Source organism: Neoarius graeffei, chromosome 22 (assembly GCF_027579695.1).
Source record: "Neoarius graeffei isolate fNeoGra1 chromosome 22, fNeoGra1.pri, whole genome shotgun sequence".
NCBI classification, from domain to species: domain Eukaryota; kingdom Metazoa; phylum Chordata; class Actinopteri; order Siluriformes; family Ariidae; genus Neoarius; species Neoarius graeffei.
Window position 1 is genome coordinate 50,567,442 of NC_083590.1, and position 8,725 is coordinate 50,576,166.

General features: G+C 42.8%; 1 protein-coding gene across 2 annotated transcripts in view; it reads right to left on the bottom strand.

Moving 5' to 3' along the window:
• The window catches only part of ash1l (ash1 (absent, small, or homeotic)-like (Drosophila)), a 120,177-nt gene extending 112,006 nt beyond the window's left edge, over positions 1–8,171 (bottom strand). Inside the window, exons 1-2 of one of the 2 annotated variants that reach the window (XM_060904928.1) lie at positions 8,000–8,171; positions 7,008–7,097 (exon numbers count right to left, since the gene is read on the bottom strand). The gene's annotated coding sequence lies outside the window, so the exon portion shown is untranslated. Of the gene's footprint in view, positions 1–7,007; positions 7,101–7,999 lie in introns of both variants that reach the window. The other variant, XM_060904927.1, reaches the window with a different exon arrangement.
• Between the last annotated feature and the right edge of the window lie 554 nt (positions 8,172–8,725).

Sequence of the window (8,725 nt, forward strand, 5' to 3'; positions counted from 1 at the left end):
CCATCCATCCATCATCTGTAGCCGCTTATCCTGTTCTACTTCCAAACTGGAGCCTATCCCAGCTGACTACGGGCGAGAGGCGGGGTACACCCTGGATAAGTCGCCAGGTCATCACAGGGCTGACACAGAGACAAACAACCATTCACACTCACATTCACACCTACGGTCAATTTAGAGCCACCAGTTAACCTAACCTGCATGTCTTTGGACTGTGGGGGAAACCGGAGCACCCGGAGGAAACCCACGCGGACACGGGGAGAACATGCAAACTCCACACAGAAAGGCCCTCGCCGGCTGCTGTGACCTTCTTGCTGTGAGGCAGCAGTGCTAACCACTACACCACTGTGCCGCCCCTGGTTTCTTCCCCTGAAAAGCTCTCAGGGAGTTTTATCTTGCCACCATCACCCCTGGCTTGCTCATTAGGATCTAACTAAAAATGCACAATATTTCTGTAAAGCTGCTTTGTGACAATGTGCACTGTTAAAAGCGCGATAAAACCAAGTCGAGTTTTAGATGCATGGTAAGGTTTACTAGGGGACTATGTGTGTCAGGCTGGGAAAACCCTGGCTGAACTCTGTATAGACCCCTTTCACTGACGTCACCCGAAACCGGAAGTAAACAGACCCTGCGCCATTTTGGAAGACCAACAAACTCGTGATAAGGGGATAATAACGGCAGCGGTATGTGAACCCACGAGAATAAAGTGGAGTGGCAAACGACTTAAACAAACAAATCTGAGCTGTTTTATTTATGATTTATTGGCCCAACAGTAGACTTGAAAGAAACCTGTGTGAGACTTGGCAAAAAACTGTGGATATAATGGATAAGTCTGTGCATGATCTGCGGACACTTTGAGGTAAGCAAACGCAAGAAATTCAGATTTAAAACATGCTAAATTGGCCTCAAGTTGATAACTGTATGAGGAGCAAGCCTCCCAGACTTCTACAATTTAATAATAATAATAATTTAGGATGGTTTGGGGCTTGCTCGCTGCTGCCAGGTTGGTTGTTGAGTAGCCTGACTGTTTTGTTTTTTTTTCTTGCGTGTGGTATCATTGTTGACGCGAGGTTGTTTTTTGAACATGCCAATGCGGACACGATTTCCCCTGATGAGTTATGACTTCAGACGCGATGCGTGTGTGGAGGTGTGGAGTCCGCGTGATATGTGCGTAAGATAGGCTTCTCATGTGTTTGGAGATCCGCGCTCTGAGACAAGCGCAAGCACACACACCCCCAAGGGAAAAAAAGGGGCCCCCCGAAAATATCGGCATAGTTCGAACACTGAGTGTAGGCACTGGGTGTAAACAACAAATAGTTTACAATGTCTGGGTAGCAAACAGATGGCAGAATTGGTGTCCGGTCCTCCTTATGTTTCCATTCTCCCTTGCCCCGAGTCTTATCATATGGGTCAAACCCATCAATCACAGCCAGTTTCTCCACATACCGTGCCCTTTCTGCAGCTGGTAATGTACTCACATAACCAGAATTATCATCCATCGTGTCACTTAACTCTCGCTCGTACTTTGGCCCAATCCCAATTCTAATTTCTACCCCTACCCCTTCCCCTTGGCCCTTCCCCTTGAAACTGAGCTACAAGGGATAGGGCTTGAAATTCAACCCCTACGTATTGGGATAGCCCTTCAACGATCGCATACGTCATCGCGTACCTCCGTCAGCGTTTACGTTAGCAAAATGCGACCAAATGCGTCATTGGCTGCGACCAGCCGCTACAGTCAGAGCCAGAGGCAGAACCAGAAATCTCTGCTGGCAGGGTGTGATTTGTTAACTAACACCACTGAATGGGATATCTTTGGCGCTTCGTGCACCACATCCAACAGAATGAGGTGTCAGAACACTCATGTAAACAATAAAAGCGAGAACAACAGAACAAAACGTACGCAGTCAAGCAACCGAAAACAATACTCACTCCCAAAGCTTTTTAGCAGCAGCTTGGATTTCAGAAATCGCTGCTCATTCTCAGCTCGAAAGCGAATCAAGCGGCGTGTTTCCTCTGGATAACAACTTAAAACACGTAAATAATGGAGAAAATACATTTATGACAATCTTTCGCCGCAGGAACCGCCATCTTTCTGAAATCCGCATGAAATCTCGCTGAAATCCGCATGGCATTGTGGGAAATCACTCAAACCCCTTCGTTCGGAGTCAGCTCCAGGAAAATCTCCGTTTGGAGGGGTACAGAAGCCCTACCCCTTCCCCTACCCCTCCGCGTTAACTGGGATTGGGATACCCCTACCCCTTCACGTGAACGCGCAAAATGGAGGGGAAGGGTCAAGGGGTTGGTCCAAGGGGTGAAATGGGATTCGGCCTTTGTTTTATATTGTGAGTGCATGTACTTGGTCTTCCAATATGGCGCCTAACAAAATCTCGCGGCGCGGTGACGTCATGTGAAAGGGGTCTCTAGGCTTTATCCACCTCTAACATACACTGATACCTCAAATTTATGAAATTCATTACGCTTTGATCAAGCTGTTGGTAATGGACATACACCACATTGATTTAATCTGCAATCAGAATTTGACTAGCTGTCAAATTGTCCAAAAATGTTCCTTCTCATTGTCAAAAACAGAGAACAGCGCTTACATGCTCTACAGAGAAACTGGACAAAGTTTTAAAACAACCTAATAACAAGACAAGAAACTTTATCAACAGAAGACACTGAATTTATCAGAGATTATTTCCCCACTGATGTTAACATGAACACATTCTTCTGGAGTGAAGAGACAATGATGAGACTCGATGCTGATACTGATCATGATTAGCTGATAGTGATCACACATTTCCTGCTGTAAACCTATCACTCTTTATGAGAACTGTTATTGGTGAGTAGTATCACAAATATGCATTCCAGAATATTAAGGAAGTTAATAAGAACTCGTTTATGGTGCAAATATAATATAATGACTTTTAATAATCTACAAGTTTGTCCTGTATTATTATTCTTGCTATTAATCATGGAATGACTGGATAGGTCAGCTGTTTATAAAGACTGGTGTGATGATAGATTGTTTTCATGGTCATATAAAGAACTGTGCAAAAGTCTTAGGCACATGTAAAGAAATGCTGTCAATCAAAAACGGCTTAAAATAATGAAATTAAATGTTTCAACATTAAAAAAAATACTATCGACAGCAGTAAGCCTATAATAAATGAAACAAAGTCAATATTTGGTGTGAGACGACCCTTTGCTTTAAAAAAAAAAAGTTGTAGTCTCTGGTACAATGAGTGCAGTTTTATAAGGAAATGAGCTGTAGGTTTTACTGAACATCTTGCAGAACCAGCCACAGTTCTTCTGGACACTTTGGCTACGTTCACACTGCAGGCTGAAGTGACTCAAATCCGATCTTTTCGCCCATATGTGACCTGTATCCGATCTTTTATTGACAATATGAACGACACAGATCTGATTTTTTCAAATCCGACCCAGGCCGTTTGGATATGTGGTCCTAATTCCGATTCCTATCCGATCTTTTCATATTTGGCTTCAGTCTGAACCGCCAGGTCGCATTCATCCGACTTACACGTCATCAACAAGCCACAAACGTCACTATTCTGCGCTGAAGTAGGCGGCGGGTCTCTCAAAAAAAGTTACAACAACATGGCGCATGACATCAATGCGAGGGACGCTTCGGGCTGTGAAGGTTCTGAATCTTCTCAATGGAAGGACGCAGAGGTTAGGGAGCTGATTTCCATTTGGGGGGATGCAGCTATTCAAGCTAGATTGGATGGGTCATACCGCAACCGGGCGGTTTTACTTCCGTAAACACTGGCCATGCTCACTGCGTGTGACGTCGTCGTATCCTGCGGAACACTTTTAGGTCGCTTTTCGTTCATACTGAGGATCACATACAAGTCGCATATATTTGTTAATGTGAACGACCTCACAAAAAAATCGGATTTCACAAAAAAATCGGAATTGAGCATTAAGCCTTGCAGTGTGAACGTAGCGCATGACTGTCACAGTCGCTTCTTCATTTTGCAGCAAAACCCAGCAGCCTTCATTATGTTTTCTTTTTTAATCTGAAAAGTGCTGTCTTATGTAATATGCTGCTCAGATTTGTATCTGAGCAGCACTTTAACATTTAATTTTGTGCTGGAAAACGAACGTTTGGAACTCTAAAACGCTTTTGTACTGGCTCAATAACGTAGAGGTCATAAAATAGAAATCTATAACAAAGTTTGTATGAAGAAAAGAGGGTGCCTAAGACTTATCATCTGTAATCTTATTTATTACACACTGAACGCAATTTTTCTCCCATTTCCCTTTTCATGTAAACAGACTTTAAAACGCTACAACTTGCACTTGACAGGGTATTTATTTGTCTTTAAAAGGATAGCTTTAACTTTAAAGCCGTGCTAATTTCTAAAGTTTCAATTACCTTTTAATTCCACTAATACCATCCACAGTTGTCTCAGATTTCAATAGAAAACCGACGTGAGAGACAATACAGACCGAGTTTTATAGAGTTTAACAGCTGAAGACTTGCTGCTGTTAAGTTCCGTCAAGAGAAAGAGTACAAATACGACAAGCTGGAAATTAACAGACTATCATTTGATGTGTGTTGAGTAGATGAGTTGTGTGGAAATGACCGAAATACACCAACCGGCAATGCACACAGGTAGAGGTAGGGCAATTGTGACAACATGAGTTGCTCATTAATGTATGTAGACTATATCATGTTTAAGGAATTTCAGTTTAATTAATACTAGCATTAAAAATCTACTGTATACAAACTACTACTGTTGGACAGACCTGCTCCAGGCAGCTAGACTGTAAAAGATTCCTTTTAATAACAATGACAAAACTATCATTCACTTTCAGAGTAAGATTTTGAGTAGGAGTCCCTGAGGATGAATTTCACAGACACTGAATCTCATTTATCCATGATTTATCTTTTCGTAAAACTGTGTGTAAATGTTTGACGAGTTGCCTTTTTTTTTGTTGACAGATTTAGAAAAGTTTCAGAAAAGCTGATTTTCTTCATACTGGCACGTTTACACTGATCACCCATAACATGCACAATGTGTTCCCAGCACATCTCATCTGCATGTAGTGATGCCCGAAAAACTCCATAAAAGGTGACCTGCACAGAGAGCTGAGAGCACGAAATGAATAATCAGGGTAAATTCTGAAAATCAGAAGTGGAAGTCATTTTGACTCACTTCTATGGCAATAATAATAATAATAATAATAATAATAATAATAATAATAACCAAGCACCAAATCTTCCATCAGCTGAAGCATTTGTTTACAGCTGCTTTTGTCATAATTAAATGATTCAATTTATTTTCCCTAATTTACAAGTTTGTGTTGGCTTGCTTTATTTTTTTTAAATATTATTTAATTAATCCTCATAATATAAAATGAGTAGTGAACTAGCATGTGGATGAGAGACTCCAAAGCAGTTCTATAAGTCGTTTTATGGCCCTTTTCCACTACCCTTTTTCAGCTCGCTTCAGCCCGACACGGTTCGCGTTTCGACTACCAAAAACCAGCACGACTCGGCTCGCTTCAGCCCTGCTTAGCCCCTAAAACTCGCACCGTTTTGGAGTGGGGCTGAAGCGAGCCAAACCGTGCCGAGTGAGGCTGGGGGCGTGAGCAGACACTCCCCTGTGCACTGATTGGTGAGGAGGAGTGTCCTCACATGCCCACACACGCCCCGCGAGCGCGCTGGGATCTGTAAACACCGCAAACCCGGAAGAAGAAGAATTACGAATTACGAGAATTATGAAGCCTTATGCGCCTCGCCTCATCTATACGCTCTTGCCAGTATCTGTCCGCGTTGTCGGTGACAACAAGCCACAGCACCAAGACCAGCAACACTAACGACTCCATGTCCTCCATGTTTATTGTTTACTATCCGGGTCGTGAGACTACCGCTTAAAAGCTCACTGATGTCACTGTTTGCGCTGCTTAACGACATCACGTGACGTCCACCCACTTTCGCTAACTCCACCCAATGTGTCCACCCAGCACGGTTCAGCGCGGTTGTAGTCGAAATGCAACTCCAACAGCCCCGCTCAGCCCGACTCAGCACGGCACGGCTCAGCCGCGTTTGTAGTGGAAAAGCGGCATTAGATAAGGGTGTCTGGTAAACGCTGCAAACGTAATCCGTGCAAAGACATGATTTGAAGTTGATCAAGTCAAGGTTTACATTAGTTAGGCTTCTTATGCATAAATTTACACACCCTCAGGAGCACGAACGGGATATGGACTTTTTTTTATTGACAGGATTTTCATGAACACCAAATTTCTTATGGTTGAGAACGCTCATACAAATGATTCATTAACTAATTTGATCATATCCAGTTTGATGAATGGGTTATTGTATGAACAAGTTAGTTATTTCAACTAACTGCAGCTCTAACTTTTTATTTTTACAATATTGAGAAAAGCTGAGAAGAAAAGAAAAGAAAAGACAAGGTTGGTGTGGTGGGTGCGAGTTGCCTTGACAGCCACTGACATTGCTGGGGTGGAGTGAGGTGGGGGTCAAGGGTCAAATGTGAATGAAAGGTTCCAGACAGATTCTCCCATGCCGCTTTCAGCTAACGTTACTGATTTTACCAAAACAGCAAATCACTAAACTAGGATACAAACAGCATAGTTAGGACTCCCTGATCAACACACACACACACACATACACACTTTCACAGTTATTAATCAGTTATAAACCCATAGACACTGAACGAAATGTTTCAATTCACAAAAAAACCACCAGCCCTTCTCCATTTCAAAGTGTTGAAAATCAGAATTCCAACTAATAAAACGCTTCAGTAGTAGTAATAATAATAATAATAATAAATAAAGCAGTGTGTGTTTCTCCTCATGTTTCCTCGCAGCTGCTTTAGAGAAACCTACCGTACACACCTCCAGAACAGTGCAATAAAAGCTACACAAACGTGCTTGAGTTTCTCCGCTCATCCAGCCATTAATTAATATGACACGAGTGACATATTAATTTATTGAAATAAAGCATATAAACTACTTACCGTTGATTATTTAAGGTCAAAAACACAGCTTTCACATCATTCGGATCAAAATCCTCCCTTCATGAGTGCCAACATGGTTCCTTTGGTGAACTGCTGATGTCCCAAAATAAAAAATAAAAACACACAAATAATAAAAGATCAAAATCGTGGAGGAAGATAACTAGTTCAGCAAGCACTGTATGAACTATTCCGGAGTGCAGAAATGTGTGTTTAATCTTCCTGGAGTATAATGGACCTGTCTTGGCTCCCAAACTAGCAACAGTGACCCCAAACCTGTCTCTTCTGAGCAATGTGTTGTACACATCCACTAACACTGCGAGGCGAGGTATTACAATCTAATAATAGATTTCAGGAAATAACGTTAAACAGGAGGAAAGGGAAAGCTTCGAAAGTCATTGATTCAGTGTGCAGATACTGTGTTTATTCTGTCGCTACTTTTCTATCCAGCTAGCTAAAAAGGCTAGCTATCATTTTTCAGGGTTTGCCTGCAAGCGCTAAGGTGGCCTTCCTACCAACGTGGCAGTAACCCACGACTACCCACATGACTAATCGTCTTGTTTTGATGATTTAAATTAATAAACAAATCAGAGTTACAGCCCTGAAAAGCATGCCCACGGAGCGGTGGTGGTGGCGGTGGGGTAATCAATCCTGTCAGTGGCACATTGCTGATACGGCTAGCTGGCTAACTCCGAGCAGCCCGCACCAACGTAGCTTAGCTCTACCGAAGACACCTCAAGACAACCAAGCTTAGCAAAGTATCAATCTTGACTGCATGACAGTGATAAAAATGCTTGCGTGTGCTTCCTCCAAAAGCACTGAAAGCAGAAGTAAAAGCAAGCGCTATTCGGATACAGCCGCCTGTACAGTGTTATTAAATAAAACACGAACTGTCAACAAAATGGCGGCCGCGTTGAATCAACAGAAACCCGAAATGGATCTCTGCCTCAATTTTCTTGGCCTCTTTCTCGTCTCCGGATCTGAAGTCTTTTTACCCGTAATGTTCCGAAAATGTCGCCAGGCTTTCCTTGTCCAGGGACCGGCGAAGGGTCGTGTTTTTAAAGGCGTGAGTATGGGCCTCTGCCCGTTAATCGGGCCTCCATGTCTGATGAGCCCGTAGCGTTTCTGTCAGTACAACACGGGCATTCTCCCAGTGAGAGGAGGGAGGGGAGGGAGAGAGACACAGGGACACACACACTGTGTGTGTGTGTGTGTGTGTGTAAGAGAGAGCAGAATGTCAAGTTTCCACTTTCTCCTGATTTCCACCTAAACGTTACGTTTCTGCGTCTACCAAAATGGAGCCCCGTTTCCTAGCAACTGAGTAAAATAAAATTTGATATATAGATTTTAAAATGTGTAATTATATATTTAAATATATTATGTGTTTTGTAACTTGAGACACAATAACCACCTGTAAGAAGGTTAGAAAGACTTTAGGAAGGGTAATGTCCAGGGTCCGTGGCGGTGTATATATATATATATACCCTTAGTGACAATATCGCGATTCCTACGGGAATCGGACTCGGGTCCTCTGGCGGAAGCGCACAAGTGGGGTGGAGCGAGTGATCCTTTTCATTCGATGTTTTTCCACGCTCGCGCCGATTCAAGCCATCCCATTGGCTGCATATCAAAGGGGGCGTGGCCTAGCGTTGCTCAAGCCACACATTTATTTACATGCACAGACAGACTGTTGAACTGGTTGTTCCTGAATTATTTATTTA